We start from the raw sequence: 25,104 nt of genomic DNA on the forward strand, positions 1-25,104 counted from the left end.
TCTGACGAATTACGTGATAGAGGGAGGAAAATTGACTTTTTTAAAATTTATATTGACTAAATGTAATACAAGACACTGATATTTCTTCTCAAAATTGACAGAATAAAGAAACGCAAAAGGATATAACCTATCTCCCCTTACATGGCATATCCTATCCGTGAACTTGATCTACTTTAGTTTTCACACTCCTACACACGCTGAGTTTGTATGGTATCAGTAGAAAGGGGGCGTATGGGGGGGGGAGAATTTTGATTTAAGTATGGCGTTTTGGTTTTACTCATGTTTTACTCATGTTATATTTTATACAATAGATCATTTTATTTTAAAAGGATAGACCTGATCTGAGAGCGTTGGTAACGTTTTTGGGACGAGAAAAGTAAAGAGATTTAGCTACTTCGAGCACATATTTCAAAGCGTACTGAGTGTAAAAGAGATAAAAATATCGTACCGCAGCAGGGTGTTTTAAAAGATTTTAAATCCTTTAATCATTTTGAAAAATGACAGAAAAGGAATTGTGTTAAAAAAGAAAGTTGCCGCTATTTACAGTACTTTTTATGATAATAGGCCTACATTTAACATGGCTATAGCAATAGTACAACTAAGATAAGATAAAGTAAGTATTTATTAAGCCAATAAAAATATTTAGATATAAATATCGGCAATTGTTATCCTTTGAGAGATAAAACTAAGATAAAACACTGGACAATAAAAAACATGAACTAGGCCTAAAAGTGGAATTAAAGAGAGACAAAAAACTACTTAAAACCATTTACTGCCCTTAAAAGTCAGAAGTCTGCTGGATAAAAAATTTGAAAAGAGAACTTTTTTGGTGGGTGGGATCCCCACAATTCGTTTTGTTGTTTTCTCCATTCTGTCTTTCAAGATATCATCCAGTTGGGAGAGATCTCTCTCAATTATTTTACCGGTGGCGCTAATAACGTTGGAGTGTTTTCCCCGTTCCTCCACTGTAGCCACCAGATGCAATAAAGGTTTTAAAAATACTCTCAATGTTACACGTATAAGAGTTAATTAAAACGGGCTCATTATCTGTAAAAGTTGCAAGTGATCTAGAAAGCCGCTTTTGCCTAAAGCAAGTTTACTTTTCAAGTGAATTCCTAGGAGTTTTAACTATAGGCCTATATCTATTGGATTTAAACATGAAAATACTGGAATATAAAACCGAAAGTGTTGTCCGTAATTGAACCATATGGTAGGGTATATGTGTGCGAGCATGAGTGTTCATGAATGTATTTGAATGAAGTTAAAAGTTTGTACCATGTATTGTTTATTTCTTTGGTTTAATAGAAAAAAATTGAAAAAAGAATCTGATAAAAAAATTAATTAAAAGAGTCCCACTGGGTATTTTGTTACCAGTTAAAGCCACTTTTTATTTCCCTGAGATGCGTGAAATGTCCATATTATTTAGCATGATCCATGAAGCACCTCATTCCTGTGGCTCGTAAATGCGGCTTTTTGTTCTTTGCCCTTCGTGAAATAAAGTCTTGTAATTTTCAGGATTTTCAACTAGCATTGTTGGTGTGATATACATAAAGTTTTGTTTACTGTGATTTGTAAATTAATGATTTTATTTCCTGTGAACTGTGATCACCCCTCCCTAATGGTACCCTCAATTAAGAAAAGAAAGAAAAACAAAACTCATTTGATTACAAAAATTTAATATCTTATTGAAAAATTAAGAGAATGACATTTTGCAGGTTTTAACTGGCTTCTACAGAGGCAATGATAGTTCTGCATTGACGACCCTGAAAAATAAAAGCTGAAAATATTAAAATATTATTCAGTTAAAATGTGTATTCAGTTAAATATAGTGTAAATAGATGTTGACAGTAACTCTACAACCACCAGCTCTTTGCTACTATCATATAATTACTGCTTTCATGTACTGTTTGACATAATTTTCCTCTAAAAAACTGAAAGCTTACTTAGTTATGATACCATCAAAACAAAGAGACAAACAAAAAGAACTTCTCTGTAAATGTATAATAAATCTATTCTTTTAAAAATACTGTTGACTTTTCTTCATTTCTTAATGTCTGAAGTGTTTAGAATTAATTAATTAATTAATAATTATAATAATAACCATTTATGTTCGTGCCCTCCGTCTGAAGCAAGACGTGAACAGATTCAATACCCTCCTCCACCTAGATGGGCCGCTATTCTTTGGAGCTAAAATGTATAAAACAATATTACTTACTAAGAGGCAAAAGTATAAAATGTTCAATAAGTCAGTCAGGGGCGTAACCAGGCATACGCACGGATGCACTGTGCGTACAATTTTTTGAGCCAACCATGATATTATTCTCCATAAATTCAGTGTATTTTTCACGGAATATAATCGTACCTGTGAATTTTCAAAATCTGTGCGTACAATTTTAAATGTTCTGGTTACGCCCCTGAGTCAGTGCAACATCATATTTCATGTATGAAGCTTCAATGAAACACTTTTACCAGTATTTGGAATAAACAATTCTGCCAATATTATTTTAAACTTGCCAAAAGCACAAACTGTGTTGGCACAACATAAGGAGTGTGTGTGTGTGTGTGTGTGTGTGTGTGTGTGTGTGTGTACATGCACAATCACATTCCATCAGTGTAACTAGAGGATCAGAGAGGCGATACCGCCTCCGAATATTGTACCACCAGCTGGAGCAAGCGCATTCGTATAGACCCCCACATACACAAAATAAGGGACACAGCCACCAGTTTTGTGCTTGACAAGCTGTAAAAATGCAATCAACAAGAATTTTTAAACTATTGCAAAAAATATATATGGTACAATCAAATTTAAGTTCTTTGTAAGATAGGTCAAGGGTCAATTTCAAGGTCACAGTAAATTGCCAGTATATGACTTCCTATTCAAGTTCAAGAGTAACTATGGACCTATCTCTGTCAAGTTTGAAGTTAAAAGAGAAAGAAATTAGCAGGGTTCACTTCATGATAAAAAGTGGGTCAAAGGTCAATTTCAAGATCACACTTAGATTGCCAGTATAGGACTTCCTATTCAAGTTCAATAGTAACTATGGACCTATCTCTGCCAGTTTTGGAGATAAAAGGGAAGCAAAATTTGCAAAATTCAGTTCATGGTGAAAAGTAGGTCAAAGGTCAATTTCAAGGTCACATTTAGATTGCCAGTATATGACTTCCTATTCAATTTCAATAGTAACTATGGACCTATCTCTGCCAGTTTTGGAGATAAAAGGGAAGCAAAATTTGCAAAGTTCAGTTCATGGTGAAAAGTAGGTCAAAGGTCAATTTTAAGGTCACATTTAGATTGCCAGTATATGACTTCCTATTCAAGTTCAATAGTAACTATGGACCTATCTCTGCCAGTTTTGGAGATAAAAGGGAAGCAAAATTTGCAAAGTTCAGTTTATGGTGAAAAGTAGGTCAAAGGTCAATTTTAAGGTCACATTTAGATTGCCAGTATATGACTTCCTATTCAAGTTCAATAGTATCTACGGACCTATCTCTGCCAGTTTTGGAGATAAAAGGAAAGCAAAATTTGCAAAGTTCAGTTCATGGTGAAAAGTAGGTCAAAGGTCAATTTTAAGGTCACATTTAGATTGCCAGTATATGACTTCCTATTCAAGTTCAATAGTAACTATGGACCTATCTCTGCCAGTTTTGGAGATAAAAGGGAAGCAAAATTTGCAAAGTTCAGTTCATGGTGAATGTAGGTCAAAGGTCAATTTTAAGGTCACATTTAGATTGCCAGTTTATGACTTCCTATTCAAGTTCAATAGTAACTATGGACTTATCTCTGCCAGTTTTGGAGATAAAAGGGAAGCAAAATTTGCAAAGTTCAGTTTATGGTGAAAAGTAGGTCAAAGGTCAATTTTAATGTCACATTTATATTGCCAGTATATGACTTCCTATTCAAGTTCAATAGTAACTATGGACCTATCTCTGCCAGTTTTGGAGATAAAAGGAAAGCAAAATTTGCAAAGTTCAGTTCATGGTGAAAAGTAGGTCAAAGGTCAATTTTAAGGTCACATTTAGATTGCCAGTATATGACTTCCTATTCAAGTTCAATAGTAACTATGGACCTATCTCTGCCAGTTTTGGAGATAAAAGGGAAGCAAAATTTGCAAAGTTCAGTTTATGGTGAAAAGTAGGTCAAAGGTCAATTTTAAGGTCACATTTAGATTGCCAGTATATGACTTTCTATTCAAATTCAGTAGTAACTACGGCCCTATCTCAGCCAGTTTTGGAGATAAAAGGAAAGCAAAATTTGCAAAATTCAGTTCATGGTGTAAAGTAGGTCAAAGGTCAATTTTAAGGTCACATTTAGATTGCCAGTATATGACATCCTATTCAAGTTCAATAGTAACTATGGACCTATCTCTGCCAGTTTTGGAGATAAAAGGGAAGCAAAATTTGCAAAGTTCAGTTCATGGTGAAAAGTAGGTCAAAGGTCAATTTCAAGGTCACAGTAAGATTGCCAGTATATGACTTCCTATTCAACTTCAATAGTAACTTTGGACCTATCTCTGCCAGTTTTGGAGATATAAGGGACTAAATGTTATAATTTTGGAGTTACCATAATGTGCCTTAAATTTCGCACAGAAAAAATTAATTAAAATAAAGAAAATGTCATTTTGGTCAAAATTCTTGAAATAGGAGGTGCTCTGAAGTTTCAGAAGTTCAAATTTGATGAAATAATGTCATTTTTGAACACAAGTTGTCTGCTTTGCCAAGCCTTATGTTTTATTTTTCCAGAGTTCAAAATTTATTATCCATTACCGTACTGCACATTTTGCTTTTACCACCAATATGTACTTTTTGATACAGCATAACTCGAAAACCGTATGGAATACAAAAAAACCGAGACCACCTCCAGTGTTGGGCTTTACATGCTCTACAAAATGCAAAAAAGAATGGGTCTCTAGCATTAACGGTTCCCGAATTAGAGACAGTTTTCAGTTTCGGTATCTTATGGCCGCTACTCCCGTGAAAATGCACCGATTGACCCCAAATTCATGGAGATGAAAGATGACCTGAAGGGTAACACTTTCCAATAATATTATTGGTTAAGTCTGTGTAGTGTCTGAATAACAGGGCAAAAAAAATTTTTTTTCGTAAAAAATTTCATTTTTTTGAAAATTTTGACCCATTTGACCTTGAAGTAAAGGTCAAAGGTCAAATCCAAGGGTATATTTGAAATCTACACATATGACTTTTGGAAAGCCGTCTATAGAAATTTTTCCCATAACTCCTTCCGTAGGGTAGATAATTAGCATTTAATTTTGCCATTTTTAGACAAGGGTGCATTGTAATGAGTGCCACACCCAGACCCCAATACCGACAAAGCCCAAATTTTACGTGGAACGAGTTGAGATTATAGGTGACCTAAATCCATGAGATGGGTACGGGGGCCCTTACCGTCTAGGAGGAGAAGCGGTAACGGTAGCCGTCCGGCGGAGCCGGCGGAACGATCCGGACGGGACCGAAACCATGTGTACCGCCAGCGCTAACGCTGGTGGTACAATAAATATTGACCCTACTATTCTATTGACCCTACTGTCTTACCTCTCTCCTTCACGTCTGCTTTCACAGTTGTTGTGTCATTGATACTGACTGAAGAAAAACAGGAAAACAAATTAAATATTTCATACCTGTGCACAACAAGAATTCAATACATTATTTAACATAGTCGAAAACCCATTCAAAGATTTAGATCACTGAACAGTGAATTTGAACTCAGTGTTTGTGCATGAGAGTCTCCCCCCTACAGTCCATCTGTGTGTGTTTACATTTTTAAGTGTATTAAATGAATTCCCATTAAATTGTCCTAAACTTATTGTCTTACCTTTTTCTTTGATGCCCTCAGCATCTGACACACTCTTTGTGTCTTTGATATTGGCTAAAGAAAAAATGATATCAAATAAAAACTTAACATTCCATATCTGTGCATGTTCAGATAGGATTCAGTATTACAATTTATGGAAGACACATTCAAATATTTAAATGACTTAAAAATAAATGATCTTCTTAAGTATGCTAAAGATTTTGCTGGAGCAACATGCTTGTGGTGTGTATGTGCGTGTATGTGTGTTTGTTAGAGTATGTGTGTGTGCATGCATGTTTCATAAGTATATTAAAAGTCATAACTATTTTACTGAGATTCCTGTCTTACCTATCTGCTCAATACTTAGGGTCTTTACAAGTGTTACTTTGTTCTTGTCTTTCAGTTTGGTATCAAGTGAAAGGACAGAATTGAATTTTCAAACAACACTATGGGTGTATTCCCAGAGATTTAGATCAATCCAGGGATTAAAATTTAGATCAACCTAACTCCCTGGGGGTTCATGATAAATTGCAGTCAGACGAGCGTGCACCAAAGTTAATTAACCCCTTACAGCTTTTAGTAGGCGGGGCAGTCAGACGCTTAAGCCGGCCAAGCTGACAGTAATCTAGTGAGACTCCCCACAGGGATAGATCGATCTAAAAATCTATGGAAATGGGGTGTATGTGTTCAATCTTTACACAGCAAAAGCATTAATTTTTCAGAAGATAAAGTATCTCCTTAAGTCTGTCAAAGGCCAGACTTTGCTTGTGCAACATGCATGCAAGTACAGTACCTTTTGGTGTGTGTGAATGTGTGTGTGTGTGTGTGTGTGTGTGTGTGTGTGTGTACATGCACAATCACATGTCATCAGTGTCATAAATTGATACCTGTTCTATTGACCTATTCTATTCTATCTTACCTCTCTCCTTCACGAGCTCTGTCACAGTAGTTGTTGTGTCTTTGACATCAACTGAAGGAAAAAATGGAACACAAATTCAACAACAGAATTGAATTTTAAGGAATACCAATTTATGAGTATGTTGGAGTATGTTGGAGACAAAGAGAAGCGTGTTAGTCTGTAAATCTGATTGTATTCAGTGAGAGTTTCCATGGAGTACGAAAGTGCACATTAGCTAGGTCTCCGAATTCATTGTCAACAGCCCCTGAGGGTCCAGACTTGCACCCTGAGAGTCAGGGTGTTGTTGTAATTATATTTAATAAATCCTTGCTAAAAGATTAAGAAATGCATCAAGTTGATTGAATAGAGCAATGTTGTAGACTTACCACTGGTGTGGACTTCAGGCTTGTACATGTTGTTCCACTCTGGAATAAGATGACACATTTATTTGTTATTCACAAGTTATGATATAGATTAAAATATAGTCCAAAATGTATTTGGCAATATTAAAGGACCATTTCTTCATTTCTTCCCACAGGTTATACTTTATAGGATTGTTGGATCAAATCATAATTATTTCAATATGTTATGAATGAAAAAATTTAAAGATTAATTCACCTCTGATTTCCATTGGTTATATGAGAGAGAATTATAAGATCAAGCACCTTTTATTTCCATGTCCAGTTCTCCCCAAGTACAGGTCACTTCCATGCTGTCTTTGGTGGTCACCTGGAGGCACCTGTTCCTAAAGGGTTCAGGCTCCCATGTCCAGCCACACCCAAGGTGATAAGGCTGAATGAATGAATGAATAAATAAATGAACGAACGAACAAACAAACAAACGCTCAAAAAAAAAAAACAATCAAATAAATTACTTGATGATATGTCAATGTCTAAAATGAAAAGTAAAATGTTAATATATATATATATATATATATATATATATATATATATATATATATATATATATATATATAATAAATGATAAATGAAATACACCAGAAGAAATGAATTAAGGTATGAATAAATAAACACTTAAACGTATTGGACTTTAAATTTTCTTTTCAATTTGAAAGATTATCATTTTTACCTCAGATCATTATTTTTGTAAAAAAAAAAAAAAGTTTCATACTTACATTTTGTGGCTTAATGAATTTCCATACCATATTTGAGCCCTTGGGCAGGAGATTCTCTGCCCTGAGAGATGGGACTCCCATATCAGTGAACCTTGACAGGTTCACTCCTCGCTGGGGGTCCCATCCCCCGAGGGCAGTTCCCCTGCCCACCACTTTTGCTTTCAATAAATTGTTTTTTAAAACAATTCTGACTGTGGCCATGGCTGTTAAAAATAAAAAGAATAAATATCACAATATATCTTTACCTATCAATATATCTTTTTGATATTTACACTACAGACATTCAAATTGATCACTGGGATAATAACTGTTCGTCTTGGCCAAAAAATGAATTTTCCTGGGGTAAACAACAATTTTCCCATACTTACCAATGGTTAATGAATCCATTTCTACATTAAAAGTTAGTCCCTGTTTTTTTTGTTTTTTTTTTTTCCTAAAAAGTCTTTTTTTTTTTGTTTGTTATAATCTCATATTACAGAGTATAGCCATCTATGGAGTTCACGTGGATAATAGAATAATAGCTATAACGTCTGTTTTTGAGGTAAAACAGATTATATTATATTATATTATATTATATTATATTATATTATATTATATTATATTATATTATATATGAGTTGTTCACAATGTTTTTATTGTAAAATATAGATCTCATGCAAAGAGTTAATTATTATCCCTTTAATTAATGTGAATAAAGAAAGATATATATCTTATTTTCATATTATGAGCAAATAAAATGTTTTATTTTATTTTTAGTAACAACAAAATAATTGCAAGAGTAGTTTTAGGCCCATATTGTATTATAAAACACATACAGTCTGATTATACAAACACACACACAACTTACGAGCACACTGTTCTTCTTTATTAATTTCAATTCCCATATCTGCTGTCATCTGCAATATGTACAATAAATAAATGAAATCATGTTAAACAAGATACAAATCATGGAGTTCTGTATCTTAATTTGGTAGTTTGTGATGTATGCATTTGTACCATTACTGTATCAGAATGATCAGCAAAACGTGTGACATGAATTTTTTAAGAATAAAAATTAACCACATAAAAAATCATGAACAGGTAAAAAGGCGCTGTGTGGGCTTACATTGAACTTGCTACAGAATAAAAAATAAAAATAAAAATAAAACTTACCAGCGACTGTGTAGACATTGTCTCTTTGCTTTGTTTACTAAAACAATAAACAGGAATAATTATTGTATAAAAGAATTTCATTGGACGGTTCCTGTATTGTTTCCTTAACTTTAAACCAATCAGATTGACACTTCCTTGAAGCACTCGACCTTGAGTCTTTCTACTGAATATCGCAGTGAACCTGTTGCTGATACTGGCCGCAGTCCTTTACAAATCCTAAGTCTCACCTCTTGCATAGCGCCATCTATATACTAAACAATATTTATATGGCGTAGACTAGGCAAAGAGTGACGTTGAAAAGTCGGAATTTTCATCAAACGTTCTGCACACTGAGTTTCACCATACATCAGGACACTTTTCTTAGATGGTTTTGTTATAGATTCTATTGACATACTTTATCGGTGAATTCAGGATGAGACATCTAAAGTGACGGATACATATGGTATCGACTGTGTCAGTTGTTCACTGTTCACATCACGATGCAATGTGCTGGTGAAGATTTTACAATGTGCTGCAGAACCTTGACGCTGTAGATTAAAAGTGTTTTTGGAGAACTGACACGATTGCAAGCCATCATCTACTTTTCCATTCTCTTTTCTTCTGTAATTACCCAATGGCTTATGAAGGTGAGATAATTAATTGGAGAGCTGACGTTATGCCTTCTAATATAATTTTTATTTTAAGTGGGCATTTTTCTTGTTTCTTTTGAGTCATCTGTCGAAATAGTAATATATGAACTTAACTATGAACAACTAAAACTTCCCATGGAGTGTCCACTTACGTGAACTAGCACTACCATCCCGAGTTTCAGAAAGCACCATAAACCCTCCTCTTTATTATCATTACTGGTACAGTGTATGCTTCAGCCTTGACTTACAACAATACTTTTTTTGGTAAATTTATTTTATAAAATATTTCTTTGCATTTTATTTGATGTAATTCTAATATTCTGGATCTTGAGGAAAAACCCTAGTCATTGACTTTTTTTGTCTTTTCCAGTCCATCATCTGACTCCACACTACACTGTACTAGGAGGCACAGGATTATACTGCCACAATGGAACACAATGACTCCAGACTACTACACTGTACTAGGAGGCACAGGACTATACTGCCACAATGGAACACAATGACTCCAGACTACTACACTGTACTAGGAGGCACAGGACTATACTGCCACAATGGAACACAATGACTCCAGACTACTACACTGTACTAGGAGACACAGGACTATACTGCCACAATGGAACACAATGACTGCAGATTACTACACTGAACTAGGAGGCACAGGACTATACTGCCACAATGGAACACAATGACTCCAGACTACTACACTGTACTAGGAGGCACAGGACTATACTGCCACAATGGAACACAATAACTCGAGACTACTACACTGTACTAGGAGGCACAGGACTATACTGCCACAATGGAACACAATGACTCCAGACTACTACACTGTACTAGGAGGCACAGGGCTATACTGCCACAATGGAACACAATGACTCCAGACTACTACACTGTACTAGGAGGCACAGGACTATACTGCCACAATGGAACACAATGACTCCAGACTACTACACTGTACTAGGAGACACAGGACTATACTGCCACAATGGAACACAATGACTGCAGATTACTACACTGAACTAGGAGGCACAGGACTATACTGCCACAATGGAACACAATGACTCCAGACTACTACACTGTACTAGGAGGCACAGGACTATACTGCCACAATGGAACACAATGACTCCAGACTACTACACTGTACTAAGAGGCACAGGACTATACTGCCACAATGGAACACAATGACTGCAGACTACTACACTGTACTAGGAGACACAGGACTATACTGCCACAATGGAACACAATGACTCCAGACTACTACACTGTACTAGGAGGCACAGGACTATACTGCCACAATGGAATACTGACTCCAAACTAAAACGCTGCACTAGGAGGCACAAGACTATACTGCCACAATGGAACACAATGACTCCAGACTACTACACTGTACTAGGAGGCACAGGACTATACTGCCACAATGGAATACTGACTCCAAACTAAAACGCTGTACTAGGAGGCACAGGACTATACTGCCCCAATGGAATACTGACTCCAAACTAAAATGCTGCACTAGGAGGCACAAGACTATACTGCCACAATGGAACACAATGACTCCAGACTACTACACTGTACTAGGAGGCACAGGACTATACTGCCACAATGGAACACAATGACTCCAGACTACTGCACTGTACTAGGAGGCACAGGACTATACTGCCACAATGGAACACAATGACTCCAGACTACTGCACTGTACTAGGAGGCACAGGATTATACTGCCACAATGGAACACAATGACTCCAGACTACTACACTGTACTAGGAGACACAGGACTATACTGCCACAATGGAACACAATGACTGCAGATTACTACACTGTACTAGGAGGCACAGGACTATACTGCCACAATGGAACACAATGACTCCAGACTACTACACTACTAGGAGGCACAGGACTATACTGCCACAATGGAACACAATGACTCCAGACTACTACACTGTACTAGGAGACACGGGACTATACTAAAAAAAAAAAAAAAAAACACAATGACTCCAGACTTATTTTCAAGATGGTCAGATAACAATAGAGTTTCATAAATCGTCATAAGTAGATTGCATTGTCTTCTAGATTTTTACATATTTCAGTGAGTTTTTGAATCTGTAATGCTGCTTAATTACAGCCTTTCAGCAAGTTTTCATCTTGTTCAATGTAATACCTGATATTTGAGTGATTTTTTGTTGCTACTGATGTAAGAATTTTTATATAAATCTTTCGGATATTTTATTGCTTTGTCAAAGAAATTGAAGGAACAGTTTTTAAGACACTTGAAAATAAAGTAGATTGTTTTAAAGATGTATTTTTTATTGTCTTCCTGTGGATCACACATGTCCTCCATATATGTTTGTATGTGATAATGGCTGCTTTATCAACTTATCATGAAGATGTGACCAGGACAATGACTGTAGAGCTAACAGTAATGAGGAAGGGTGTAGTAAGTATTGCTTAGAATGAAGATGTGACCACAACAATGACTGTAGAGATAACAGTGATGAGGAAGGGTGTAGTAAGTATTGCTTAGAATGAAGATGTGATCACAACAATGACTGTAGAGATAACAGTGATGAGGAAGGTGTAGTAAGTATTACTTAGAATGAAGATGGATATCAAAGAAATGGGTTGTCAGGTAGTGCACTGGGCAATGGCCTTCATGAAGCTGTAAAGATTGCTTGTCAATTTAACACACACATGTATTGAGAGACAGGTAATGGGTTCATTTTATGCAGAAAATTAAAATTTCTGTGTTAGAAAATAAGATATAAATTATGTTCCAGCTTTTAAATTACAGATATTATTCCATTTCAAAAAATTGTTGCACAGCTGATTCATATACTGCTATTGAAAAAGTTGTATATAGTCACCTGTTGTAAATTTCAACATATATTTAAATTATTGTTAAGCATCATTTGTACAAATTTTAGAAACATTGGACAAGATTTGACAAAATTATTAACGTTTAACTATTTTATGTCATGGGATTTGCCAGTGTTTTCGGTGTAATTTTCAGTTTTTTCAGTTATATTGTTCTTTTTCCAGAGTACCCTTACCATGAAGATGCAGGCAGTGAAAGACAGCATCAAGAGCAGCATTATGTCTTATCCAAGTGTACAATACATGATATGTGGCAAGATTTAGGACATTGTCAAATGTTTTGATAACAACAACCCATTCCAGAAACCCATTGTAAGGAGTAATCTACATCTGGCATTGATAGTAAGGAGAAGTCATGTATGGGTATATATTGTTTTTCAGATAACAGTTATAGGTAATTTGCAACCTCCTACACAAACAACCTCAAATCATCACATTTGCTATTTTATTTTATAATCACATTGCAAAATTATTAACATTTAACTATTTTAAGCCATGGAATTTGCCAGATTTTTCAGTGTAATTTTCAGTTTTTTTCAAGGATATTGTCGAAAGAAGATACTTTTCATTAGACACAGTCATTTGATCAGCTTATCACAGGTTTTTATTGTTGTTAAGCATCATTTGTACAAAAATCAGAAACATTGGACAAGATTTGAAAATTTTATTAACGTTTAACTATTTGAACTCCTTGGATTTGCCAGTCTTTTCAATGTAAATTTCATTTTTCCCAAATATTTTGTCCCAAAAAACACTTTTCATTAGATACAGTCAACAGATCATCTAATCACAGATTTTTATTATTGTTAAGCATCATTTGTACAAATTTCAGAAATATTGGACAAGATTTGACAAAACTATTAACGTTTAACTATTTTATGTCGTGGAATTTGCCAGCGTTTTCAATGTTATTTTCAGTTTTTTCAGTTATATTGTTCTTTTTCCAGAGTACCTTTACCATGAAGATGCAGGCAGCGAAAGACAGCACCAAGAGCAGCACTATGTCTTATCCATGTGTACAATACATGATATGTGGCAAGATTTAGGACATTGTCAAATGTTGTGATAACAGCAACCCATTCCAGAATTCCATCGTAAGGACTAATCTGCATCTGGCATTGATAGTAAGGAGAAGTCATATATGGATATATATTGTTTTCCAGATAACAGTTATAGGTAATTTGCAACCTCCTACACAAACAACCTCAAATCATCACATTTGCTATTTAATTTTATAATCACATATTGGACAAGATTTGAAAATTTTATTAACGTTTAACTATTTTAAGTCATGAGATTTGCCAGTGTTTTCAACGTAAATTTCAGTTTTCCCAAATATGTTGTCCCAAAAAACACTTTTCATTAAATACAGTCAACAGATCATCTAATCACAAACAACCTCAAATCATCACATTTGCTATTTTATTTTATAATCACATTGCAAAATTATTAACATTTAACTATTTTTAGCCATGGAATTTGCCAGATTTTTCAGTGTAATTTTCAGTTTTTTCAAGGATATTGTCGAAAGAAGATACTTTTCATTAGACACAGTCATTTGATCAGCTTATCACAGGTTTTTATTGTTGTTAAGCATCATTTGTACAAATTTCAGAAACACTGGACTAGATTTGACAAAATTATTAACGTTTAACTATTTGAAGTCCTTGGATTTGCCAGTCTTTTCAATGTAAATTTCATTTTTCCCAAATATGTTGTCCCAAAAAACACTTTTCATTAAATACAGTCAACAGATCATCTAATCAGAGATGTTTATTATTGTTTAACATCATTTGTACGAATTTCAGAAATATTGGACAAGATTTGAAAAAATTATTAACGTTTAACTATTTTATGTCGTGGAATTTGCCAGCGTTTTCTATGTTATTTTCAGTTTTTTCAGTTATATTGTTCTTTTTCCAGAGTACCCTTACCATGAAGATGCAGGCAGTGAAAGACAGCATCAAGAGCAGCATTATGTCTTATCCAAGTGTACAATACATGATATGTGGCAAGATTTAGGACATTGTCAAATGTTTTGATAACAACAACCCATTCCAGAAACCCATTGTAAGGAGTAATCTGCATCTGGCATTGATAGTAAGGAGAAGTCATGTATGGGTATATATTGTTTTTCAGATAACAGTTATAGGTAATTTGCAACCTCCTACACAAACAACCTCAAATCATCACATTTGCTATTTTATTTTATAATCACATTGCAAAATTATTAACATTTAACTATTTTAAGCCATGGAATTTGCCAGATTTTTCAGTGTAATTTTCAGTTTTTTTCAAGGATATTGTCGAAAGAAGATACTTTTCATTAGACACAGTCATTTGATCAGCTTATCACAGGTTTTTATTGTTGTTAAGCATCATTTGTACAAATTTCAGAAATATTATACAAAATTATTAACGTTTAACTATTTGAACTCCTTGGATTTGCCAGTCTTTTCAATGTAAATTTCATTTTTCCCAAATATTTTGTCCCAAAAAACACTTTTCATTAGATACAGTCAACAGATCATCTAATCACAGATTTTTATTATTGTTAAGCATCATTTGTACAAATTTCAGAAATATTGGACAAGATTTGAAAATTTTATTAACGTTTAACTATTTTAATTCATGAGATTTGCCAGTCTTTTCAACGTAAATTTCAGTTTTCCCAAATATGTTGTCCCAAAAAACACTTTTCATTAGATACAGTCAACAGATCATCTAATCACAGATTTTTATTGTTGTTAAGCATCATTTGTACAAATTTCAGAAATATTGGACAATATTTGACAAAACAATTAACGTTTAACTATTTTATGTCGTGGAATTTGCCAGCGTTTTCTATGTTATTTTCAGTTTTTTCAGTTATATTGTTCTTTTTCCATAGTACCTTTACCATGAAGATGCAGGCAGTGAAAGACAGCACCAAGAGCAGCACTATGTCTTATCCATGTGTACAGTACATGATATGTGGCAAGATTTAGGACATTGTCAAATGTTGTGATAGCAGCAACCCATTCCAGAATTCCATTGTAAGGAGTAATCTGCATCTGGCATTGATAGTAAGAAGAAGTCTTGTATGGATATATATTGTTTTCCAGATAACAGTTATAGGTAATTTGCAACCTCCTACACAAACAACCTCAAATCATCACATTTGCTATTTAATTTTATAATCACATTGCAAAATTATTAACATTTAACTATTTTAAGCCATGGAATTTGCCAGATTTTTCAGTGTAATTTTCAGTTTTTTTCAAGGATATTGTCGAAAGAAGATACTTTTCATTAGACACAGTCATTTGATCAGTTTATCAGAGGTTTTTATTGTTGTTAAGCATCATTTGTACAAAAATCAGAAACATTGGACAAGATTTGAAAATTTTATTAACGTTTAACTATTTGAAATCCTTGGATTTGCCAGTCTTTTCAATGTAAATTTCATTTTTCCCAAATATTTTGTCCCAAAAAACACTTTTCATTAGATACAGTCAACAGATCATCTAATCACAGATTTTTATTATTGTTAAGCATCATTTGTACAAATTTCAGAAATATTGGACAAGATTTGAAAATTTTATTAACGTTTAACTATTTTAAGTCATGAGATTTGCCAGTGTTTTCAACGTAAATTTCAGTTTTCCCAAATATGTTGTCCCAAAAAACACTTTTCATTAAATACAGTCAACAGATCATCTAATCACAGATTTTTATTGTTGTTAAGCATCATTTGTACAAATTTCAGAAATATTGGACAAGATTTGAAAAAATTATTAACGTTTAACTATTTTATGTCGTGGAATTTGCCAGCGTTTTCTATGTTATTTTCAGTTTTTTCAGTTATATTGTTCTTTTTCCAGAGTACCCTTACCATGAAGATGCAGGCAGTGAAAGACAGCATCAAGAGCAGCACTATGTCTTATCCATGTGTACAATACATGATATGTGGCAAGATTTAGGACATTGTCAAATGTTGTGATAACAGCAACCCATTCCAGAATTCCATCGTAAGGAGTAATCTGCATCTGGCATTGATAGTAAGGAGAAGTCATGTATGGATATATATTGTTTTCCAGATAACAGTTATAGGTAATTTGCAACCTCCTACACAAACAACCTCAAATCATCACATTTGCTATTTAATTTTATAATCACATATTGGACAAGATTTGAAAATTTTATTAACGTTTAACTATTTTAAGTCATGAGATTTGCCAGTGTTTTCAACGTAAATTTCAGTTTTCCCAAATATGTTGTCCCAAAAAACACTTTTCATTAAATACAGTCAACAGATCATCTTATCACAAACAACCTCAAATCATCACATTTGCTATTTTATTTTATAATCACATTGCAAAATTATTAACATTTAACTATTTTAAGCCATGGAATTTGCCAGATTTTTCAGTGTAATTTTCAGTTTTTTCAAGGATATTGTCGAAAGAAGATACTTTTCATTAGACACAGTCATTTGATCAGCTTATCACAGGTTTTTATTGTTGTTAAGCATCATTTGTACAAATTTCAGAAACACTGGACTAGATTTGACAAAATTATTAACGTTTAACTATTTGAAGTCCTTGGATTTGCCAGTCTTTTCAATGTAAATTTCATTTTTCCCAAATATGTTGTCCCAAAAAACACTTTTCATTAAATACAGTCAACAGATCATCTAATCAGAGATGTTTATTATTGTTTAGCATCATTTGTACGAATTTCAGAAATATTGGACAAGATTTGAAAAAATTATTAACGTTTAACTATTTTATGTCATGAGATTTGCCAGTGTTTTCAACGTAAATTTCAGTTTTCCCAAATATGTTGTCCCAAAAAACACTTTTCATTAAATACAGTCAACAGATCATCTAATCACAGATTTTTATTGTTGTTAAGCATCATTTGTACAAATTTCAGAAATATTGGACAAGATTTGAAAAAATTATTAACGTTTAACTATTTTATGTCGTGGAATTTGCCAGCGTTTTCTATGTTATTTTCAGTTTTTTCAGTTATATTGTTCTTTTTCCAGAGTACCCTTACCATGAAGATGCAGGCAGTGAAAGACAGCATCAAGAGCAGCACTATGTCTTATCCATGTGTACAATACATGATATGTGGCAAGATTTAGGACATTGTCAAATGTTGTGATAACAGCAACCCATTCCAGAATTCCATCGTAAGGAGTAATCTGCATCTGGCATTGATAGTAAGGAGAAGTCATGTATGGATATATATTGTTTTCCAGATAACAGTTATAGGTAATTTGCAACCTCCTACACAAACAACCTCAAATCATCACATTTGCTATTTTATTTTATAATCACATATTGGACAAGATTTGAAAATTTTATTAACGTTTAACTATTTTAAGTCATGAGATTTGCCAGTGTTTTCAACGTAAATTTCAGTTTTCCCAAATATGTTGTCCCAAAAAACACTTTTCATTAAATACAGTCAACAGATCATCTAATCACAGATTTTTATTGTTGTTAAGCATCATTTGTACAAATTTCAGAAATATTGGACAATATTTGACAAAACAATTAACGTTTAACTATTTTATGTCGTGGAATTTGCCAGCGTTTTCTATGTTATTTTCAGTTTTTTCAGTTATATTGTTCTTTTTCCATAGTACCTTTACCATGAAGATGCAGGCAGTGAAAGACAGCACCAAGAGCAGCACTATGTCTTATCCATGTGTACAGTACATGATATGTGGCAAGATTTAGGACATTGTCAAATGTTGTGATAGCAGCAACCCATTCCAGAATTCCATTGTAAGGAGTAATCTGCATCTGGCATTGATAGTAAGAAGAAGTCTTGTATGGATATATATTGTTTTCCAGATAACAGTTATAGGTAATTTGCAACCTCCTACACAAACAACCTCAAATCATCACATTTGCTATTTAATTTTATAATCACATTGCAAAATTATTAACATTTAACTATTTTAAGCCATGGAATTTGCCAGATTTTTCAGTGTAATTTTCAGTTTTTTTCAAGGATATTGTCGAAAGAAGATACTTTTCATTAGACACAGTCATTTGATCAGTTTATCAGAGGTTTTTATTGTTGTTAAGCATCATTTGTACAAAAATCAGAAACATTGGACAAGATTTGAAAATTTTATTAACGTTTAACTATTTGAAATCCTTGGATTTGCCAGTCTTTTCAATGTAAATTTCATTTTTCCCAAATATTTTGTCCCAAAAAACACTTTTCATTAGATACAGTCAACAGATCATCTAATCACAGATTTTTATTATTGTTAAGCATCATTTGTACAAATTTCAGAAATATTGGACAAGATTTGAAAATTTTATTAACGTTTAACTATTTTAAGTCATGAGATTTGCCAGTGTTTTCAACGTAAATTTCAGTTTTCCCAAATATGTTGTCCCAAAAAACACTTTTCATTAAATACAGTCAACAGATCATCTAATCACAGATTTTTATTGTTGTTAAGCATCATTTGTACAAATTTCAGAAATATTGGACAAGATTTGAAAAAATTATTAACGTTTAACTATTTTATGTCGTGGAATTTGCCAGCGTTTTCTATGTTATTTTCAGTTTTTTCAGTTATATTGTTCTTTTTCCAGAGTACCCTTACCATGAAGATGCAGGCAGTGAAAGACAGCATCAAGAGCAGCACTATGTCTTATCCATGTGTACAATACATGATATGTGGCAAGATTTAGGACATTGTCAAATGTTGTGATAACAGCAACCCATTCCAGAATTCCATCGTAAGGAGTAATCTGCATCTGGCATTGATAGTAAGGAGAAGTCATGTATGGATATATATTGTTTTCCAGATAACAGTTATAGGTAATTTGCAACCTCCTACACAAACAACCTCAAATCATCACATTTGCTATTTAATTTTATAATCACATATTGGACAAGATTTGAAAATTTTATTAACGTTTAACTATTTTAAGTCATGAGATTTGCCAGTGTTTTCAACGTAAATTTCAGTTTTCCCAAATATGTTGTCCCAAAAAACACTTTTCATTAAATACAGTCAACAGATCATCTTATCACAAACAACCTCAAATCATCACATTTGCTATTTTATTTTATAATCACATTGCAAAATTATTAACATTTAACTATTTTAAGCCATGGAATTTGCCAGATTTTTCAGTGTAATTTTCAGTTTTTTCAAGGATATTGTCGAAAGAAGATACTTTTCATTAGACACAGTCATTTGATCAGCTTATCACAGGTTTTTATTGTTGTTAAGCATCATTTGTACAAATTTCAGAAACACTGGACTAGATTTGACAAAATTATTAACGTTTAACTATTTGAAGTCCTTGGATTTGCCAGTCTTTTCAATGTAAATTTCATTTTTCCCAAATATGTTGTCCCAAAAAACACTTTTCATTAAATACAGTCAACAGATCATCTAATCAGAGATGTTTATTATTGTTTAGCATCATTTGTACGAATTTCAGAAATATTGGACAAGATTTGAAAAAATTATTAACGTTTAACTATTTTATGTCATGAGATTTGCCAGTGTTTTCAACGTAAATTTCAGTTTTCCCAAATATGTTGTCCCAAAAAACACTTTTCATTAAATACAGTCAACAGATCATCTAATCACAGATTTTTATTGTTGTTAAGCATCATTTGTACAAATTTCAGAAATATTGGACAAGATTTGAAAAAATTATTAACGTTTAACTATTTTATGTCGTGGAATTTGCCAGCGTTTTCTATGTTATTTTCAGTTTTTTCAGTTATATTGTTCTTTTTCCAGAGTACCCTTACCATGAAGATGCAGGCAGTGAAAGACAGCATCAAGAGCAGCACTATGTCTTATCCATGTGTACAATACATGATATGTGGCAAGATTTAGGACATTGTCAAATGTTGTGATAACAGCAACCCATTCCAGAATTCCATCGTAAGGAGTAATCTGCATCTGGCATTGATAGTAAGGAGAAGTCATGTATGGATATATATTGTTTTCCAGATAACAGTTATAGGTAATTTGCAACCTCCTACACAAACAACCTCAAATCATCACATTTGCTATTTTATTTTATAATCACATTGCAAAATTATTAACATTTAACTATTTTAAGCCATGGAATTTGCCAGATTTTTCAGTGTAATTTTCAGTTTTTTTCAAGGATATTGTCAAAAGAAAATACTTTTCATTAGACACAGTCATTTGATCAGCTTATCACAGGTTTTTATTGTTGTTAAGCATCATTTGTACAAAAATCAGAAACATTGGACAAGATTTGAAAATTTTATTAACGTTTAACTATTTGAACTCCTTGGATTTGCCAGTCTTTTCAATGTAAATTTCATTTTTGCCAAATATTTTGTCCCAAAAAACACTTTTCATTAGATACAGTCAACAGATCATCTAATCACAGATTTTTATTATTGTTAAGCATCATTTGTACAAATTTCAGAAATATTGGACAAGATTTGAAAATTTTATTAACGTTTAACTATTTTAAGTCATTGTATTTGCCAGTCTTTTCAATGTAAATTTCAGTTGTCCTAAATTAATTGTCCCAAAAAACACTTTTCATTAGATACAGTCAACAGATCATCTAATCACAGATTTTTATTGTTGTTAAGCATCATTTGTACAAATTTCAGAAATATTGGACAAGATTTGAAAAAATTATTAACGTTTAACTATTTTATGTCGTGGAATTTGCCAGCGTTTTCTATGTTATTTTCAGTTTTTCAGTTATATTGTTCTTTTTCCAGAGTACCCTTACCATGAAGATGCAGGCAGTGAAAGACAGCATCAAGAGCAGCATTATGTCTTATCCAAGTGTACAATACATGATATGTGGCAAGATTTAGGACATTGTCAAATGTTTTGATAACAACAACCCATTCCAGAAACCCATTGTAAGGAGTAATCTGCATCTGGCATTGATAGTAAGGAGAAGTCATGTATGGGTATATATTGTTTTTCAGATAACAGTTATAGGTAATTTGCAACCTCCTACACAAACAACCTCAAGTCATCACATTTGCTATTTTATTTTATAATCACATTGCAAAATTATTAACATTTAACTATTTTAAGCCATGGAATTTGCCAGATTTTTCAGTGTAATTTTCAGTTTTTTTCAAGGATATTGTCGAAAGAAGATACTTTTCATTAGACACAGTCATTTGATCAGCTTATCACAGGTTTTTATTGTTGTTAAGCATCATTTGTACAAATTTCAGAAATATTATACAAGATTTGACAAAATTATTAACGTTTAACTATTTGAACTCCTTGGATTTGCCAGTCTTTTCAATGTAAATTTCATTTTTCCCAAATATTTTGTCCCAAAAAACACTTTTCATTAAATACAGTCAAAAGATCATCTAATCACAGATTTTTATTATTGTTAAGCATCATTTGTACAAATTTCAGAAATATTGGACAAGATTTGAAAATTTTATTAACGTTTAACTATTTTAAGTCATGAGATTTGCCAGTGTTTTCAACGTAAATTTCAGTTTTCCCAAATATGTTGTCCCAAAAATCACTTTTCATTAGATACAGTGAACAGATCATCTAATCACAGATTTTTATTATTGTTAAGCATCATTTGTACAAATTTCAGAAATATTGGACAAGATTTGAAAATTTAATTAACGTTTAACTATTTTAATTCATGAGATTTGCCAGTCTTTTCAACGTAAATTTCAGTTTTCCCAAATATGTTGTCCCAAAAAACACTTTTCATTAAATACAGTCAACAGATCATCTAATCACAGATTTTTATTGTTGTTAAGCATCATTTGTACAAATTTCAGAAATATTGGACAAGATTTGACAAAACTATTAACGTTTAACTATTTTATGTCGTGGAATTTGCCAGCGTTTTCTATGTTATTTTCAGTTTTTTCAGTTATATTGTTCTTTTTCCAGAGTACCTTTACCATGAAGATGCAGGCAGCGAAAGACAGCACCAAGAGCAGCACTATGTCTTATCCATGTGTACAATACATGATATGTGGCAAGATTTAGAACATTGTCAAATGTTGTGATAACAGCAACCCATTCCAGAATTCCATTGTAAGGATTAATCTGCATCTGGCATTGATAGTAAGGAGAAGTCATGTATGGATATATATTGTTTTTCAGATAACAGTTATAGGTAATTTGCAACCTCCTACACAAACAACCTCAAATCATCACATTTGCTATTTTATTTTATAATCACATTGCAAAATTATTAACATTTAACTATTTTAAGCCATGGAATTTGCCAGATTTTTCAGTGTAATTTTCAGTTTTTTCAAGGATATTGTCGAAAGAAGATACTTTTCATTAGACACAGTCATTTGATCAGCTTATCACAGGTTTTTATTGTTGTTAAGCATCATTTGTACAAATTTCAGAAACACTGGACTAGATTTGACAAAATTATTAACGTTTAACTATTTGAAGTCATTGGATTTGCCAGTCTTTTCAATGTAAATTTCATTTTTCCCAAATATGTTGTCCCAAAAAACACTTTTCATTAAATACAGTCAACAGATCATCTAATCAGAGATGTTTATTATTGTTTAGCATCATTTGTACGAATTTCAGAAATATTGGACAAGATTTGAAAAAATTAATAACGTTTAACTATTTTATGTCGTGGAATTTGCCAGCGTTTTCTATGTTATTTTCAGTTTTTTCAGTTATATTGTTCTTTTTCCAGAGTACCCTTACCATGAAGATGCAGGCAGTGAAAGACAGCATCAAGAGCAGCATTATGTCTTATCCAAGTGTACAATACATGATATGTGGCAAGATTTAGGACATTGTCAAATGTTTTGATAACAACAACCCATTCCAGAAACCCATTGTAAGGAGTAATCTGCATCTGGCATTGATAGTAAGGAGAAGTCATGTATGGGTATATATTGTTTTTCAGATAACAGTTATAGGTAATTTGCAACCTCCTACACAAACAACCTCAAATCATCACATTTGCTATTTTATTTTATAATCACATTGCAAAATTATTAACATTTAACTATTTTAAGCCATGGAATTTGCCAGATTTTTCAGTGTAATTTTCAGTTTTTTTCAAGGATATTGTCGAAAGAAGATACTTTTCATTAGACACAGTCATTTGATCAGCTTATCACAGGTTTTTATTGTTGTTAAGCATCATTTGTACAAATTTCAGAAACACTGGACTAGATTTGACAAAATTATTAACGTTTAACTATTTGAAGTCCTTGGATTTGCCAGTCTTTTCAATGTAAATTTCATTTTTCCCAAATATGTTGTCCCAAAAAACACTTTTTATTAAATACAGTCAACAGATCATCTAATCAGAGATGTTTATTATTGTTTAGCATCATTTGTACGAATTTCAGAAATATTGGACAAGATTTGAAAAAATTATTAACGTTTAACTATTTTATGTCGTGGAATTTGCCAGCGTTTTCTATGTTATTTTCAGTTTTTTCAGTTATATTGTTCTTTTTCCAGAGTACCCTTACCATGAAGATGCAGGCAGTGAAAGACAGCATCAAGAGCAGCATTATGTCTTATCCAAGTGTACAATACATGATATGTGGCAAGATTTAGGACATTGTCAAATGTTTTGATAACAACAACCCATTCCAGAAACCCATTGTAAGGAGTAATCTGCATCTAGCATTGATAGTAAGGAGAAGTCATGTATGGGTATATATTGTTTTTCAGATAACAGTTATAGGTAATTTGCAACCTCCTACACAAACAACCTCAAATCATCACATTTGCTATTTTATTTTATAATCACATTGCAAAATTATTAACATTTAACTATTTTAAGCCATGGAATTTGCCAGATTTTTCAGTGTAATTTTCAGTTTTTTTCAAGGATATTGTCGAAAGAAGATACTTTTCATTAGACATAGTCATTTGATCAGCTTATCACAGGTTTTTATTGTTGTTAAGCATCATTTGTACAAAAATCAGAAATATTATACAAGATTTGACAAAATTATTAACGTTTAACTATTTGAACTCCTTGGATTTGCCAGTCTTTTCAATGTAAATTTCATTTTTCCCAAATATTTTGTCCCAAAAAACACTTTTCATTAGATACAGTCAACAGATCATCTAATCACAGATTTTTATTATTGTTAAGCATCATTTGTACAAATTTCAGAAATATTGGACAAGATTTGAAAATTTTATTAACGTTTAACTATTTTAATTCATGAGATTTGCCAGTCTTTTCAACGTAAATTTCAGTTTTCCCAAATATGTTGTCCCAAAAAACACTTTTCATTAGATACAGTCAACAGATCATCTAATCACAGATTTTTATTGTTGTTAAGCATCATTTGTACAAATTTCAGAAATATTGGACAATATTTGACAAAACAATTAACGTTTAACTATTTTATGTCGTGGAATTTGCCAGCGTTTTCTATGTTATTTTCAGTTTTTTCAGTTATATTGTTCTTTTTCCATAGTACCTTTACCATGAAGATGCAGGCAGTGAAAGACAGCACCAAGAGCAGCACTATGTCTTATCCATGTGTACAGTACATGATATGTGGCAAGATTTAGGACATTGTCAAATGTTGTGATAGCAGCAACCCATTCCAGAATTCCATTGTAAGGAGT

The 25,104-nt window shown here is 32.8% G+C and overlaps 1 protein-coding gene and 2 long non-coding RNA genes across 5 annotated transcripts in view; 2 read left to right on the top strand and 1 right to left on the bottom strand.

Annotated features, from left to right (window-relative positions):
* LOC106164374 (uncharacterized) overlaps positions 1 to 25,104 on the top strand; it is a 629,853-nt gene that overhangs the window by 471,388 nt on the left and 133,361 nt on the right. The window lies entirely within an intron of this gene.
* LOC147762094 (uncharacterized) lies at positions 1,660 to 2,183 on the bottom strand. Its single transcript, XR_015334091.1, has 2 exons — positions 2,102 to 2,183; positions 1,660 to 1,763 (listed from the first exon to the last, which is right to left on the bottom strand). It is a non-coding gene; the product is annotated as an uncharacterized LOC147762094 (long non-coding RNA).
* LOC147762095 (uncharacterized) lies at positions 9,254 to 11,913 on the top strand. The gene is made up of 2 exons (XR_015334154.1): positions 9,254 to 9,620; positions 9,994 to 11,913. It is a non-coding gene; the product is annotated as an uncharacterized LOC147762095 (long non-coding RNA).

This window comes from Lingula anatina, chromosome 4 (genome assembly GCF_051362555.1).
Source record: "Lingula anatina isolate TDL-2025a chromosome 4, LinAna3.0, whole genome shotgun sequence".
NCBI lineage: Eukaryota > Metazoa > Brachiopoda > Lingulata > Lingulida > Lingulidae > Lingula > Lingula anatina.